The sequence below is a fragment of the Argiope bruennichi genome, chromosome 6, assembly GCF_947563725.1.
Source record: "Argiope bruennichi chromosome 6, qqArgBrue1.1, whole genome shotgun sequence".
Lineage (NCBI taxonomy): Eukaryota > Metazoa > Arthropoda > Arachnida > Araneae > Araneidae > Argiope > Argiope bruennichi.
In genome coordinates, this window is record NC_079156.1 from 27905106 (window position 1) to 27922870 (window position 17765).

Sequence of the window (17765 nt, forward strand, 5' to 3'; positions counted from 1 at the left end):
ATTACAAATATTTCAATATTTTATTTAAAAATACTTCCAAAATAAAGAAGTTATAGAAATAAAAGACTAATTTCGGTTCGAGATTCTGGGCATGCGCAGAATCATTCTTTTTGATATACAAATATCTCTCATGCAGGGATTTGCACCATTATAGAAAATAAATGAATAAATAATCATGTGGCTTGTAATTCGTTATTCCATCGGATCGTATGTGGCTTTGTGGTCCGAGTGTCAACTTGCAAGGTAGTGGCCGTAGGTTCGATCCGTGCTCTCGAAATTCATTTTATTTTTATTTTCATTTTAGTTATTAATTTTTCAATTTTAAGAAAAGTGAAAATTAAAATTTTTCTTTTGAAATAGTTAGATTTTGACCAGAAATTACAAATATTTCAATATTTTATTTAAACATACTTCCAAAATAAAGATATTGTAGAGATAAAAGTCTAAATTCGGTCAGAGATTCAGGGCATGCGCAGACTCATACTTTTTGATATACACATGGCTTTCATGCAGGGATTTGCACCATTATCGAATATAAATGAATAAATAATGATGAGGCTTTAAATTCGTTCTTCCATCGGATCGTATGTGGCTTTGTGGTCTGAGTGTCAACGTGCAAGACAGTGGGCTTAGGTTCGATCTACGCTCTCGACATTCAATTTACATTTTTTTTTTCATTTTATTTATTAATTTTTTAATTTTTAGAATAGAGAAAATTAATATTTTTCTTTACAAATAGTTATATTTTGACAAGAATTTACAAAGATTTCAATATTTTATTTAAAAATACTTCCAAAATAAAGAAATTGTAGAAATAAAAGACTAATTTCGGTTCGAGATTCTGGGCATGCGCAGACTCATTACTTTTTGATATACACATGGCTTTCATCAGGGATTTGCACCATTATAGAATATAAATGAATAAATAATCATGCGGCTTTAAATTCGGTATCCGAACGGAGCGTATGTGGCTGTTTGGTCCGAGTGTCAACGTGCACGATAGCCGCCGTAGGTTCGATCCGCGCTCTCGGAATTCCTTTTATTTTTATTGTCATTCTATTTATAAATTTTTTAACTTTAAGAATAGTGAAAATTAATATTTTTCTTCTGAAATAGTTATATTTTGACCAGAATTTACAAAGATTTAAATATTTAATTAAAAAATACTTCCAAAATAAAGAAATTATATAAATAAAAGTCTAAATTCGGTCAGAGATTCAGGGCATGCGCAGACTAATTCTTTTTGATATACATATGGCATTCATTTTGGGATTTGCATCATTATAGAATATAAATGAATAAATAATTACGAGGCTTTAAATTCGTTCTTCCATCGGATCGTATGTGGCTTTGTGGTCCGATTGTCAACTTGCAAGGTAGTGGCGGTAGGTTCGATCCGTGCTCTCGAAATTCGTTTTATTTTTATTTTCATTTTATTTATTAATTTTTTAATTTGATGAAAAGTGAAAATTAATATTTTTCTTTTGAAATAGTTATATTTTGACCAGAATTTACAAAGATTTCAATATTTTATTTAAAAATACTTTCAAAATAAAGAAATTGTAGAGATAAATGTCTAAATTCGATCAGAGATTCAGGGCATGCGCAGACTCATTCTTTTTGATATAGACATGGCTTTCATGCAGGGATTTGCACCATTATCGAATATAAATGAATAAATAATGATGAGGCTTTAAATTCGTTCTTCCATCGGATCGTATGTGGCTTTGTGGTCTGAGTGTCAACGTGCAAGACAGTGGGCGTAGGTTCGATCTACGCTCTCGACATTCAATTTACTTTTTTTTTTTTTTCATTTTATTTATTAATTTTTTAATTTTTAGAATAGAGAAAATTAATATTTTTCTTTACAAATAGTTATATTTTGACCAGAATTTACAAAGATTTCAATATTTTATTTAAAAATACTTCCAAAATAAAGAAATTGTAGAAATAAAAGACTAATTTCGGTTCGAGATTCTGGGCATGCGCAGACTCATTACTTTTTGATATACACATGGCTTTCATCAGGGATATGCACCATTATAGAATATAAATGAATAAATAATCATGTGGCTTTAAATTCGGTATCCGAACGGAGCGTATGTGGCTGTTTGGTCCGAGTGTCAACTTGCATGATAGCCGCCGTAGGTTCGATCCGCGCTCTCGGCATTCCTTTTATTTTTATTGTCATTCTATTTATAAATTTTTTAACTTTAAGAATAGTGAAAATTAATATTTTTCTTTTGAAATAGTTAGATTTTGACCAGAAATTACAAAGATTTCAATATTTTATTTAAAAATACTTCCAAAATAAAGATATTGTAGAGATAAAAGTCTAAATTCGGTCAGAGATTCAGGGCATGCGCAGACTCATCCTTTTTGATATACACATGGCTTTCATGCAGGGATTTGCACCATTATCGAATATATATGAATAAATAATGATGAGGATTTAAATTCGTTCTTCCATCGGATCGTATGTGGCTTTGTGGTCTGAGTGTCAACGTGCAAGATAGTGGGAGTAGGTTCGATGCGCTCTCTCGACATTCATTTTACTTTTTTTTTTTTATTTTATTTATTGATTTTTTAATTTCTAGAATAGAGAAAATAAATATTTTTCTTTACAAACAGTTATAATTTGACCAGAATTTACAAAGATTTCAATATTTTATTTAAAAATACTTCCAAAATAAAGATATTGTAGAGATAAAAGTCTAAATTCGGTCAGAGATTCAGGGCATGCGCAGACTCATTCTTTTTGATATAGACATGGCTTTCATGCAGGGATTTGCACCATTATAGAATATAAATGAATAAATAATCATGAGGCTTTAAATTCGTTCTTCCATCGGATCGTATGTGGCTTTGTGGTCTGAGTGTCAACGTGCAAGGCAGTGGGCGTCGGTTCGATCCGCGCTCTCGTCATTCATTTTACTTTTTTTTTCATTCTATTTATTAATTATTAAATTTTAATAATAGTGAAAATTAATATTTTTCTTTTCAAATAGTTATATTTTGACCAGAAATTACAAAGATTTCAATATTTTATTTCAAAATACTTCCAAAATAAAGAAGTTTTAGAAATAAAAGACTAATTTCGGTTCGAGATTCTGGGCATGCGCAGAATCATTCTTTTTGATATACACATATCTTTCAAGCAGGGATTTGCACCATTATAGAATATAAATGAATAAATAATCATGTGGCTTGTAATTCGTTGTTCCATAGGATCGTATGTGGCTTTGTGGTCCGAGTGTCAACTTCCAAGGTAGTGGCCGTAGGTTCGATCCGAGTTATCGAAATTCATTTTACTTTTATTTTCATTTTATTTTTTAATTTTTCAATTTTAAGAATAGTGAAAATTAAAATTTTTCTTTTGAAATAGTTAGATTTTGACCAGAAATTACAAATATTTCAATATTTTATTTAAACATACTTCCAAAATAAAGATATTGTAGAGATAAAAGTCTAAATTCGGTCAGAGATTCAGGGCATGCGCAGACTCATTACTTTTTGATATACACATGTCTTTCATCAGGGATTTGCACCATTATAGAATATAAATGAATAAATAATCATGCGGCTTTAAATTCGGTAACCGAACGGAGCGTGTGTGGCTGTTTGGTCCGAGTGTCAACGTGCATGATAGCCGCCGTAGGTACGATCCGCGCTCTCGGCATTCCTTTTATTTTTATTGTCATTTTATTTATAATTTTTTTAATTTTAAGAATAGTTAAAATTAATATTTTTCTTCTGAAATAGTTATATTTTGACCAGAATTTACAAAGATTTAAATATTTAATTAAAAAATACTTCCAAAATAAAGAAATTATAGAAATAAAAGTCTAAATTCGGTCAGAGATTCAGGGCATGCGCAGACTAATTCTTTTTGATATACATATGGCATTCATTTTGGGATTTGCATCATTATAGAATATAAATGAATAAATAATCACGAGGCTTTAAATTCGCTCTTCCATCGGATCGTATGTGGCTTTGTGGTCAGAGTGTCAACGTGCAAGACAGTGGGCGTCGGTTCGATCCGCGTTCTCGACATTCATTTTACTTTTTTTTTTTCAATCTATTTATTAATTATTAAATTTTAATAATAGTGAAAATTAAAATTTTTCTTTTCAAATAGTTATATTTTGACCAGAAATTACAAAGATTTCAATATTTTATTTAAAAATACTTCCAAAATAAAGAAATTGTATAAATAAAAGACTAATTTCGGTTCAAGATTCAGGGCATGCGCAGACTCATTCTTTTTGATATACACAAGTCTTTCATGCAGGGATTTGCACCATTATAGAATATAAATGAATAAATAATCATGTGGCTTGAAATTCGGTCTCCGAAGGGAGCATATGTGGCTGTTTGGTCCGAGTGCCAACTTGCAAGACATTGGCCGTAGGTTCGATCCGCGCTCTCGAAATTCATTTTACTTTTATTTTCATTTTATTTATTAATTTTTCAATTATAAGAATAGTGAAAATTAAAATTTTTCTTTTGAAATAGTTAGATTTTGACCAGAAATTACAAATATTTCAATAATTTATTTAAAAATTCTTCCAAAATAAAGATATTGTAGAGATAAAAGTCTAAATTCGGTCAGAGATTCAGGGCATGCGCAGACTCATCCTTTTTGATATACACATGGCTTTCATGCAGGGATTTGCACCATTATCGAATATAAATGAATAAATAATGATGAGGCTTTAAATTCGTTCTTCCATCGGATCGTATGTGGCTTTGTGGTCTGAGTGTCAACGTGCAAGACAGTGGGCGTAGGTTCGATCCACGCTCTCTACATTCAATTTACTTTTTTTTTCATTTTATTTATTAATTTTTTAATTTTTAGAATAGAGAAAATTAATATTTTTCTTTACAAATAGTTATATTTTGAGCAGAATTTACAAAGATTTCAATATTTTATTTAAAAATACTTCCAAAATAAAGAAATTGTAGAAATAAAAGACTAATTTCGGTTCGAGATTCTGGGCATGCGCAGACTCATTACTTTTTGATATACACATGGCTTTCATCAGGGATTTGCACCATTATAGAATATAAATGAATAAATAATCATGCGGCTTTAAATTCGGTATCCGAACGGAGCGTATTTGGCTTGCTGGTAAGAGTGTCAACATGCAAGACAGTGGTCGTAGGTTCGATCCGCGCTCTCGACATTCATTGTATTTTATTTATTAATTTTTTAATTTTAATAATAGTGAAAATTAATATTTTTCTTTTGAAATATTTATACTTTACCAGAATTTACAAAGATTTCAATATTTTATTTAAAAATACTTTCAAAATAAAGAAATTGTAGAGATAAAAGACTAATTTCGGACTGAGATTCTGGGCATGTGCAGACTCATTCTTTTTGATATACACATGGCTTTCATTCACACATTTGCACAATTATAGAATATAAATGAATAAATAATCATGAGGCTTGAAATTCGGTCTCCAGACGGAGCGTATGTGGCTGTTTGGTACGAGTGTCAACGTGCAAGACAGTGGCCGTAGGTTCGATACGCGCTCTCGACGTTCATTTCATTTTATTTATTAATTTTTTATTTTAATAATAGTGAAAATTAAAATTTTTCTTTTGAAATAGTTAGATTTTGACCAGAAATTACAAAGATTTCAATATTTAATTAAAAAATACTTCCAAAATAAAGAAATTATAGAAATAAAAGTCTAAATTCGGTCAGAGATTCAGGGCATGCGCAGACTAATTCTTTTTGATATACATATGGCATTCATTTTGGGATTTGCATCATTATAGAATATAAATGAATAAATAATCACGAGGCTTTAAATTCGTTCTTCCATCGGATCGTATGTGGCTTTGTGGTCAGAGTGTCAACGTGCAAGTCAGTGGGCGTCGGTTCGATCCGCGCTCTCGACATTCATTTTATTTTTTTTTCATTTTATTTAATAATTTTTTAATTTGATGAAAAGTGAAAATTAATATTTTTCTTTTGAAATAGTTATATTTTGACCAGAATTTACAATGATTTCAATATTTTATTTAAAAATACGTCCAAAATAAAGGAATTGTAGAAATAAAAGACTAATTTCGGTTCGAGATTCTGCGCATCCGCAGAATCATTCTTTTTGATATACACATGGCTTTCATGCAGGGATTTGCACCATTATAGAATATAAATGAATAAATAATCATGTGGCTTTAAATTCAGTTCCCAAACGGAGCGTATGTGGCTTGTTGATCCGAGTGTCAACGTGCAAGACAGTGGTCGTAGGTTCGATCCGCGCTCTCGACATTCCTTGTATTTTTATTTTCATTTTATTTATTAATTTTTTAATTTGATGAAAAGTGAAAATTAATATTTTTCTTTTGAAATAGTTATATTTTGACCAGAATTTACAAAGATTTCAATATTTTATTTAAAAATACTTCCAAAATAAAGAAATTGTAGAGATAAATGTCTAAATTCGGTCAGAGATTCAGGGCATGCGCAGACTCATTCTTTTTGATATAGACATGGCTTTCATGCAGGGATTTGCACCATTATAGAATATAAATGAATAAATAATCATGTGGCTTGAAATTCGATCTCCGAAGGGAGCGTATGTGGCTGTTTGGTCCGAGTGCCAACGTGCAAGACATTGGCCGTAGGTTCGATCCGCGCTCTCGAAATTCATTTCATTTTATTTATTAATTTTTTATTTTAATAATAGTGAAAATTAAAATTTTTCTTTTGAAATAGTTAGATTTTGACCAGAAATTACAAATATTTCAATATTTTATTTAAAAATACTTCCAAAATATAGATATTGTAGAGATAAAAGTCTAAATTCGGTCAGAGATTCAGGGCATGCGCAGACTCATCCTTTTTGATGTACACATGGCTTTCATGCAGGGATATGCGCCATTATCGAATATATATGAATAAATAATGATGAGGATTTAAATTCGTTCTTCCATCGGATCGTATGTGTCTTTGTGGTCTGAGTGTCAACGTGCAAGATAGTGGGAGTAGGTTCGATGGGCTCTCTCGACATTCATTTTACTTTTTTTTTTTTCATTTTATTTATTGATTTTTTAATTTTTAGAATAGAGAAAATAAATATTTTTCTTTACAAACAGTTATAATTTGACCAGAATTTACAAAGATTTCAATATTTTATTTAAAAATACTTCTAAACTAAAGAAATTTTAGAAAGAAAAGCCTAATTTCGGCTCGGGATTCTGGGCATGCGCCGAATCATTCTTTTTGATATACACATGGCATTCATGCAGGGATTTGCACCATTATAGTATGTAAATGAATAAATAATCATGAGGCTTTAAATTCGTTCTTCCATCCGATCGTATGTGGCTTTGTGGTCCGAGTTTCAACGTGCAAGACAGTGGCCGTAGGTTCGATACGCGCTCTCGAAATAGATTTTACTTTTTTTTTTTTCATATTTTTTATTAATTTTTCAATTTTAAGAATAGCGAAAATTAGTATTTTTCTTTTCAAATAGTTATATTTTGACCAGAAATCACTAAGATTTCAATATTTTATTTAAAAATAATTCCAAAATATAGAAATTGTAGAGATAAAAATTTAAATTCGGTCAGAGATTCAGGGCATGCGCAGTATCATTCTTTTTGATATACATATGGCTTTCATGCAGGGATTTTCACCATTATAGAATAAAAAGGAATAAATAATCATGTGGCTTGAAATTCAGTCTCCGAACGGAGCGCATGTGGCTATTTTTTCCGAGTGTCAACGTGCAAGAGAGTGGACGTAGGTTCGATCCGCGCTCTCGATATTAATTTTATTTTTATTTTTATTTTATTTATTAATTTTTCAATTTTAAGAATAGTGAAAATTAATATTTTTCTTTTCAAATAGTTATATTTTTGCCAGAATTTACAAAGATTTCAATATTTTATTAAAAAATACTTCCAAAATAAAGAAATTGTATAAATAAAAGACTAATTTCGGTCCGGGATTCTGGGCATGCGCAGACTCATTCGTTTTGATATACACATGGCTTTCATGCAGGGATTTGCACCATTATAGAATTTAAATGAATAAATAATCATGTGGCTTTAAATTCGGTATCCGAACGGAGCGTATGTGGCTTGTTGGTCCGAGAGTCAACGTCCAGGTCTGTGGCCGTAAGTTCGATCCGCGCTCTCCACAATCATTTTATTTTTATTGTCATTTTATTTATTAATTTTTCAATTTTAAGAATAGTGAAAATTACTATTTTACTTTTCAAATAGTTATATTTTGACCAAAATTTACAAAGATTTCAATATTTTATTTAAAAATAATTCCAAAATATAGAAATTGTAGAGATAAAAGACTAATTTCGGACCGAGATTTTGGCATGTGCAGACTCATTCTTTTTGATATACACATGGCTTTCATTCACACATTTGCACCATTATAGAATATAAATGAATAAATAATCATGAGGCTTGAAATTCGTTCGACCAATGGAACATATGTGGATCTGCGGTCCGAGTGTCAACGTACAAGGCAGTGGCCGCAGGTTCGATCCGCGCTCTCGACATTCATTTTACATTTATTTTAATTTTGTTTATTAATTTTTCAATTTTAAGAATAGTGAAAATTAATATTTTTCTTTTCAAATAGTTATATTTTGGCCAGAATTTATAAAGATTTTAATATTTTATTTAAAAATACTTCCAAAATAAAGAAATTGTATAAATAAAAGACTAATTTCGGTTCATGATTCTGGGCATGCGCAGAATCATTCTTTTTGATATACACATGGCTTTCATGCAGGGATTTGCACCATTATAGAATATAATTTGAATAAATTACCATGTGGCTTGAAATTCAGTCACGGAAGAGAGCGTATGTGGCTGTTTGGTCCGAGTGCCAACGTGCAAGACATTGGCCGTAGGTTCGATCCGCCCTCTCGACATTCATTTCATTTTTATTTTCATTTTATTTATTAATTTTTCAATTTTAAGAATAGTGAAAATTAATATTTTTCTTTTGAAATAGTTATATTTTGACCAGAATGTACAAAGATTTCAATATTTTATTTAATAATACTTTCAAAATAAAGATATTGTAGAGATAAAAGTCTAAATTCGGTCAGAGAATCAGGGCATGCGCAGACTCATTCTTTTTTATATACACGTGGCTTTCATGCATTGATTTGCACCATTATAGAATATAAATGAATAAATAATAATGTAGCTTGAAATTCGGTCTCCGAACGTTGCGTATGTGGCTCTTTGGTCCCGGTGTGAACGTGCAAGACAGTGGCCGTAGGTTCGAACCGCGCTCTCGACATTAATTTTCTTTTTATTTTCATTTTATTTATTAATTTTTTAATTTTATGAATAGTGAAAATTAATATTTTTCTTTTGAAATAGTTAGATTTTGACCAGAAATTACAACGATTTTAATATTTTATTTAAAAATACTTCCAAAATAAAGAAATTGTAGAGATAAAAGTCTAAATTCGGTCATAGATTTAGGATATGCGCAGACTCATTCTTTTTGATGTACACATGGCTGTTATGCAGGGAGTTGCACCATTATAGAATATAAATGAATAAATAATCATGTGGCTTGAAATTCAGTCTCCGAACGGAGTGCATGTGGCTATTTGGTCCGAGTGTCAACGTGCAAGAGAGTGGACGTAGGTTCGATCCGCGCTCTCGATATTTATTTTATTTTTATTTTCATTTTATTTATTAATTTTTCAATTTTAAGAATAGTGAAAATTAATATTTTTCTTTACAAATAGTTATAATTTGACCAGAATTTACAAAGTTTTCAATATTTTTTTTAAAAATACTTCCAAACTAAAGAAATTGTAGAAATAAAAGCCTAATTTCGGCTCGAGATACTGGGCATGCGCAGAATCATTCTTTTTGATATACACATGGCATTCATGCAAGAATATGCACCATTATAGAATATAAATGAATAAATAATCATGAAGCTTTAAATTCGTTCTTCCATCCGATCGTATGTGGCTTTGTGGTCCGAGTGTCAACTTGCAAGGTAGTGGCCGTAGGTTCGATCCGCGCTCTCGACATTCATTTCATTTTTATTTTTATTTTCATTTTATTTATTAATTTTTCAATTTTAAGAATAGTGAAAATTAAAATTTTTCTTTTGAAATAGTTATATTTTGACCAGAATGTACAAAGATTTCAATAATTTATTTAATAATACTTCCAAAATAAAGATATTGTAGAGATAAAAGTCTAAATTCGGTCAGAGATTCAGGGCATGCGCAGACTCATCCTTTTTGATATACACATGGCTTTCATGCAGGGATTTGCACCATTATCGAATATAAATGAATAAATAATGATGAGGCTTTAAATTCGTTCTTCCATCGGATCGTATGTGGCTTTGTGGTCTGAGTGTCAACGTGCAAGACAGTGGGCGTAGGTTCGATCCACGCTCTCTACATTCAATTTACTTTTTTTTTTTCATTTTATTTATTAATTTTTTAATTTTTAGAATAGAGAAAATTAATATTTTTCTTTACAAATAGTTATATTTTGACCAGAATTTACAAAGATTTCAATATTTTATTTAAAAATACTTCCAAAATAAAGAAATTGTAGAAATAAAAGACTAATTTCGGTTCGAGATTCTGGGCATGCGCAGAATCATTCTTTTTGATATATACATGGCATTCTTGGACGGATTTGCACCATTATAGAATATAAATGAATAAATAATCATGAGGCTTTAAATTCGTTTATCCATCAGATCGTATGTGGCTTTGTGGTCAGAGTGTCAACGTGCAAGACAGTGGGCGTAGGTTCGATCCGCGCTCTCGACATAGATTTTACTTTTTATTGTCATTTTATTTATTAATTTTTCAATTTTAAGAATAGTGAAAATTACTATTTTACTTTTTTCATAGTTATATTTGGACCAAAATTTACAAAGATTTCAATATTTTATTTAAAAATAATTCCAAAATATAGAAATTGTAGAGATAAAAGACTAATTTCGGACCGAGATTTTGGCATGTGCAGACTCATTCTTTTTGATATACACATGGCTTACATTCACACATTTGCACAATTATAGAATATAAATGAATAAATAATCATCAGGCTTTAAATTCGGTGTCTGAACGGAGCGTATGTGGCTTGTTGGTCCGAGTGTCAACGTGCGTGCTGTGGCCGTAGGTTCGGTCCGCGCTCTCGACAATAATTTTACTTTTTTTTTTCATTTTATTTATTAATTTTTTAATTTTCAGAATAGTGAAAATTAATATTTTTCTTTACAAAAATTATATTTCAACCGGAATTTACATAGATTTCAATATTTTATTTAAAAATACTTCCAAAATATAGAAATTGTAGAAATAGAAGACTAATTTCGGTTCGAGATTCTAGGCAGTCGCAGAATCATTCTTTTTGATATACACATGCCTTTCATGCAGGGATTTCCCTATTATAGCATATAAATGAATAAATAATCATGTGGCTTGAAATTCGGTCTCCGAACGGAGCGCATGTGGCTGTTTGTTCCGAGTGTGAAGGTGCAAGACAGTGGACGTAGGTTCGATCCGCGCTCTCGACATTAATTTTCTTTTTATTTTCATTTTATTTATTAATTTTTTAATTTTATGAATAGTGAAAATTAATATTTTTCTTTTGAAATAGTTAGATTTTGACCAGAAATTACAAAGATTTCAATATTTTATTTAAAAATACTTCCAAAATAAAGAAATTGTAGAGATAAAAGTCTAAATTCGGTCATAGATTTAGGGCATGCGCAGACTCATTCTTTTTGATGTACACATGGCTGTTATGCAGGGAGTTGCACCATTATAGAATATAAATGAATAAATAATCACGTTGCTTTAAATTCGGTCTAAGAACGGAGCGTATGTGGCTGTTCGGTCGGAGTGTCAACGTGCAGGACTGTGGCCGTAGGTTCGATCCGCGCTCTCGCCGTTCATTTTACTTTTTTTTTCATTTTATTTATTAATTTTTTAATTTTAGCGAACCGGCTACTCGAGAGTGTACTATATTGCTATTTAAAGGCATATTATTCAGTTTATAAGATCTGGAATGTATTCTTTTATTTTCATATACCTGCCTGCTCAACTTTTAGAATTTAGTTTTTACAAACTTAATAATAATAATAGCAACAACAATGTATATATATTATATAAGATTGAATTAATTATTTATAATATAAATTCAAATTTCTGCTAAATTTTAACGAACTATTTATTGAAACCTTCTTTAACTGTAATATTCTACATTTAACCTTTTCAACATGGATAATATTCACTTTGGTACTTCTGTTTGATACGCAGAGTTCATAGAATTAAAACTCGCCATTTTTTAATCGAATGTGAAAATGTAGACCAACAAAAAAATATAAAAAATTTATACGAATTTAAAAAATTTTTTATAATATTGTAAAAGAACTAAATTGATACTCTCCATATCAATTTAAGAAAACTGACATTAATGATTAATTGATTCAAGATGAACACTCTTATTTTCAGATGTACTGAATATATTCCAATGAGACAGAGTTTTTATATAGTTTAGTTTAGTTATATTAGCGTTGTAATTTTTAACCCCTGTCAGGTGACGAGGATGACACCTGGGCTTCCACCCCCTCCTCTCCAAACTTCCACACCATACTAGAGGGAGGACGCTTGGCCCGACGGATTTAACGTGCACCATGTTAAAATTTTATTTACACCCTTCGAGGTCCAAGGTTTCTGCCTGAGGACGCTGTTTCTCCCTCTGAGTTTTGTTTGTTTTGGGCAGTCTTGTTGTGTACGTTGTAAAGTCGAGATGTATTGCTTTGTCTTTGTGCATTTTGCTGTATAAATGCTGTGTGTTCCTGTTTCCTGCTGTGTGTGAATAAAATGTGAAAAATCCACTAGATGCCTCCAGTTCCTCTCTGACAGGTAAGAGCTTTTCGAATCATTCCATTGGCTATTGAAGTCTAATCAGATATTCTCCTGTAAAACTTAAGATTAAAACAGAAATATTTCTGAAAACTTATTAAATTCCAAAATAAATGTTCCGTCGAATTATCATTTAATAGAAAAACTAGCTAAACTGATAAAAAACAAACAAATCGGATTTTTCATTGTTTTCCAATTTATTTATGAATAATAACTTTCGGAATTAAAAATTGAATAATAAAAACAGAGGGAGAGTGCAAATCTGATTTGAGATCCACTTTGTTTAGCATTTTTCAAACCACCTGCTGGTTTTTATTCTTTTTCTTTGCTTTCAGTGTCCCAGAGTTGACGTCATAAATTATCATAATTCATATGCGTACGCATTCACACGTGCGGTTGAACTTTGAATCGTTTCTTCAGTTGGTAGTTGGATGGGAAAGCAAACTGTCAGCAGCGGTTCTGTGTCTTATATGACAGATAATATATTTCATCTTAATAATTTCGTATAAAGGCTGACATTGCTATTATTTTAACAAGATTTATTTGGTAAGTTTGTTTGCATTTTTTATCCGTTGGTACTTTCTTGTTTTTTTGATTAACTCTAAAATCTTTTATCGTTACGAGCTGTATATCTCTCTTTCTACGAACATTTGTTGCAAGTTAAAATTTGAATTGCAAGTAGTTTTAAATAAGTTTGACCCATTAATAGATGTCTACAGAATGTGTTTATTTCCTTTTTTTGCATATAAATTGTCAAGATTGGTTTTGATTATTATTTGCCTGTTTTGAAGGATTACATATAATTCGTACTTAGAATGTATTAATAATTTAAGATTGATAAATTATGGTTTGTGGAAAACGATTAATATTTCTTACAATATTTGTTGAAAGTTTGAGATGAAATAAAGCGCATAAACGCGTTCTTTATCACTTCGCACATTTTAAAGCCTTTTATAGTTTTTTTTTTTTATATATATTTTGAAAATGTTAAAATATCTTATTTCAAATTTTGATGACGTATTTGAAGCTTCCACATCGGATTTATTTATTTTATGCTCGTAAAGGTGACATTTTCGTAATAAATCCTGACTTTAATCCGTTGTGTGTGAAATTTCGAATCCATATTTCTGTTGGCGAATTGCACTACTTCAATTACAGCTACTAGCATTTACAGAATTTTATTTTGAACTTATGAAAATAAACTTCTGCTATAAATTGGTGTTAAAGTTCCTCGGATCACTTATGTTTTTTCATTTCAAGACTTAGAAGTGATCGAAAATATCTAGCTTCAATGTGGCATGGAGCTCTTTTTAAAGAATTATCGCCTCTGTTTTGAAGTTACTAAATAATATGCGTTTAACAAAACATTTTTGCATTTGGACTTTTACTGACTTTTTAATATCGGTATAGTTTGGTGAACACACATTTTCAAATTTTATTTAAAATCAATCAAAAGCTCGGCTAGTCAGTGCGAATTTACCGTCTTATTTAAAAACAGAAATAAAATTATATTTAGCGAATTTTTATAAAGGATTTCAGAAAAAAAAATGGATTCAAATTTATTTATGTATGTAAATTTTATTTATACTAATTTAATATGTTATAAAATATTTGGAATGCCAGTTTGAAGAAATTTGAAGAAAGAACAACTTATTAATTATTAAAAGCACTTATTATCAAACATAATTAGTAAAATAAAAGGCCGTTAATCCTGGAGCATTAATAATAAATGAATTGATGTATATTTTATTTTTCAATCACATCAATAATATCCAAAAAGAAATCTATCTAGACTCCGTTTTTAAAAGTATGTATTTCATAATACTAATTACCGACTTATAACCAAGTAACTATTTTAATAAATGCTACTCTAAAAATGATTTATGAAAAAAAATAAATTAATTCCTATGTATGCTAGTTGTTTCTTATTAGATGATGTGTTTTTATTTTTAAATCATTTTAGACTCGCGAGAAGCTATTGTAGTTCTTGTATTGAATATATTATCAATTCTTATTAAATGTTTATTTTTAATTTAAATCAACGTAAATTTTTTAAGATTTTATCCTATTTGTAAACCACCATACGAGATTCGCCTCTAAAACTACCTAATTTTATAAATATTTTTGAATAGTATGTGTTTATTCGGAAGAGCCGTTTTAATATTTTAATTATTTTTAATTAAAATTATTTACAGTTTTATCATTATTCCACTGTATTTCTAAAGATTATATTTGCACAAACTGTTTAAAGTTTTAAAAATTATTTTTTTGCTATATGAATTTCTGTGCATTTTCCCCTTTTAATTTTAATACATGTATTCTTATTTTCTTGTACATAATTGCGTGCATTAAAATAAATTGTTAATTGATAGGTTCCGAAATGTGTAATTGCTGCAGCCATCAACTTAAATCGTGTAGAACCGAATAAAAATCTAGTCGATTAAGAATGGAAGTTTCAGACAAAATCAGAATAAGAATCAGTTGGTTGTTGTTAATTAATAAATTCATATAAAATTAAGATTTAAACGAATAATAAAAATATTTAATAAATCGTTTCTTCAGTGTAGTCATATTAGAATGAACGTCTTCTTATGCACAGTGAAAGTTGGAGAAACTGACAGAGATTAAACTTTACCATTCCTCAAAAACTTAAAAAAACTAATATTCTTTTAAAAGTTAAAAAAAATCGATGAAATCCTGGACTGACAGTTCAATCTCTTTGTAAAGAAACATGTATAAAAATAGGTTCGGATATGAAGAAATCTTAGTACTTAGATATGCATGTTACTAAATTTTAATATTTTTTTTAAAAAGCCAATACGTATATTTTTTTTTAGTGATGAAAGAGATTTAAAGAAATAACATAGCAGAAAATTCCATTATAGTATATGTAATGAAATTTTTTATGCTAATAACGATTTTTCGAAACTGCTCATCCGTGCGTGTCCATTCCAGACCTGCATAATTCATCCCTGTTTCTACATGTCCCCCGCCCCCTTAAGTTGAGCTCTTTGTCACATAATTAAATGTTTCATTTGGAGAAGGGCATACTTACTACTAAAATCAAGGGCTGAACAATTAATTATTCATTCATCATAGACTCTGCACAGGTATTTTAAAATGTATTTTTGTCCTAATAGATGGAAGATAAAGGGAAAATAAAAACGAGCAAATATTTTTTCTGGCAAAATTGACCTCTCAAATTCTGCGTATAGGTAAGAATTCAAAAGCTTAATTTTAAGAAAAATGTTTAATTGTGTTTTAAGGTTTAAAGACGGGTACGAGAGTCAAATTTCAAATTAATTCCGACTAAAGAAGGAACCCTGGTTCATCTTAGTGGCATATTTTTAAGGGCATATTCTTTAAAGCTCGGTTCTTACACAAGAACGTGTTTTATCTGTATTGTCAAATATCACACTAAACTTAATTGTTTCTTTTGCCTCTAATCCCAGTGCGATATGAAAAGTGGCGTAACTAGAGTGTGACAGGCAGGACAAATTCCGTGGGTGGCATTAACCAGGAGCCGCAAAATTGTAGAATAAATTAGTGACACCTACAAAAAAATACCTTTCTTTAAATTCTTATTCCTCAAGATTAAAATAACCCTAAGAGCGCGATTAACGCGAATTCGAGTTTAGTATTAATAAGCTTATGTCATATTTCTATTCATCGAAAACTTCGATCTATCATCAGTGAAATAGGGAATAGTGTTTTGAAATATCTAATGGGTTATTTAGAATTGCATAAATTAAACTGAATCGGAAGGACGCAAATGAATTTCATTAAAAATGAAAGTGTTTAATTGCAGAAAATATTAGTAATAAAAGCTTTACAGTGATAAAAAAATAGCATAGATGGAATGTTCTTATTTTTTGAATTTGGAATGGGTTTATTATATTGTAAATTCTCCTCTCAGAAAGAATGGCGAAGAAAACCTTGACAGGTTTTTAGTCCTTAACAGAATGTTGATTCTGTAAATGAAAAATTCGCTTGAATGACAGCTCCGGTTTATTAGCTAGCTCAGTTTGAGAAGTTCATTCAACGAATAATCATTTAATTGTTGCATAGTATCTAGCAATGAAAAGATTAATCCAACAAATTATCTCATTAAAATTTAAAGATATATATAAACTCGTAATATTTTCCTAGAAAAGTATTTTGCCGAATATTTAGATTTATTTTTCAAGAAATGCTGTATTTTAATCTTAATATTTTCAATTTTAAAATATTCGAATGTTATTTTGAAAATTAAAGCTCTGTTTTTATTTTTTTTTATGTTTTAACAATAAAGCAAAAAAAAAAAATTAACCAATATTTTATTCAGCTTTATCTCCTGTTCAGTGAAAGTAGTATTGATTGGCGAGTTATTTTCTCAAAATGAATTCGACGAAAAATTGTTTCCTAAATTTTGAAGCATGTTTTCTTTAATTGAGACGTGTTTCAAAGATGAGTCTAGTTAAATATTCGACTCAATGTTAAAATAAAAAGAATTCAAATAAATAATTAGTTTAAATTTTATACTATTATTTTTTACTCTTGTTTGATAAAAAAAAACAAGTTTTAAAGATATTTTCTTGACTTGGATTTCATTAAAAATGTTTCATGATATTAAAATTTCTTTAGGAATCGACCGTGGATATTCACATGTAAATAATTCATGAAATAAAGTTATAGTAATGAACTTCTCCAGTATTTAATCTTTTTTTAAAAAATCGTAATGCGCTGAAATGTAAATCGTAAAAATCAATGAAAGTGAAATGATAAATGAATGAGCAGTTAATACCGTAAGCTAATATAAACGATTTTTTTTCTTAAATATTTATAAACACGAATTTTATATA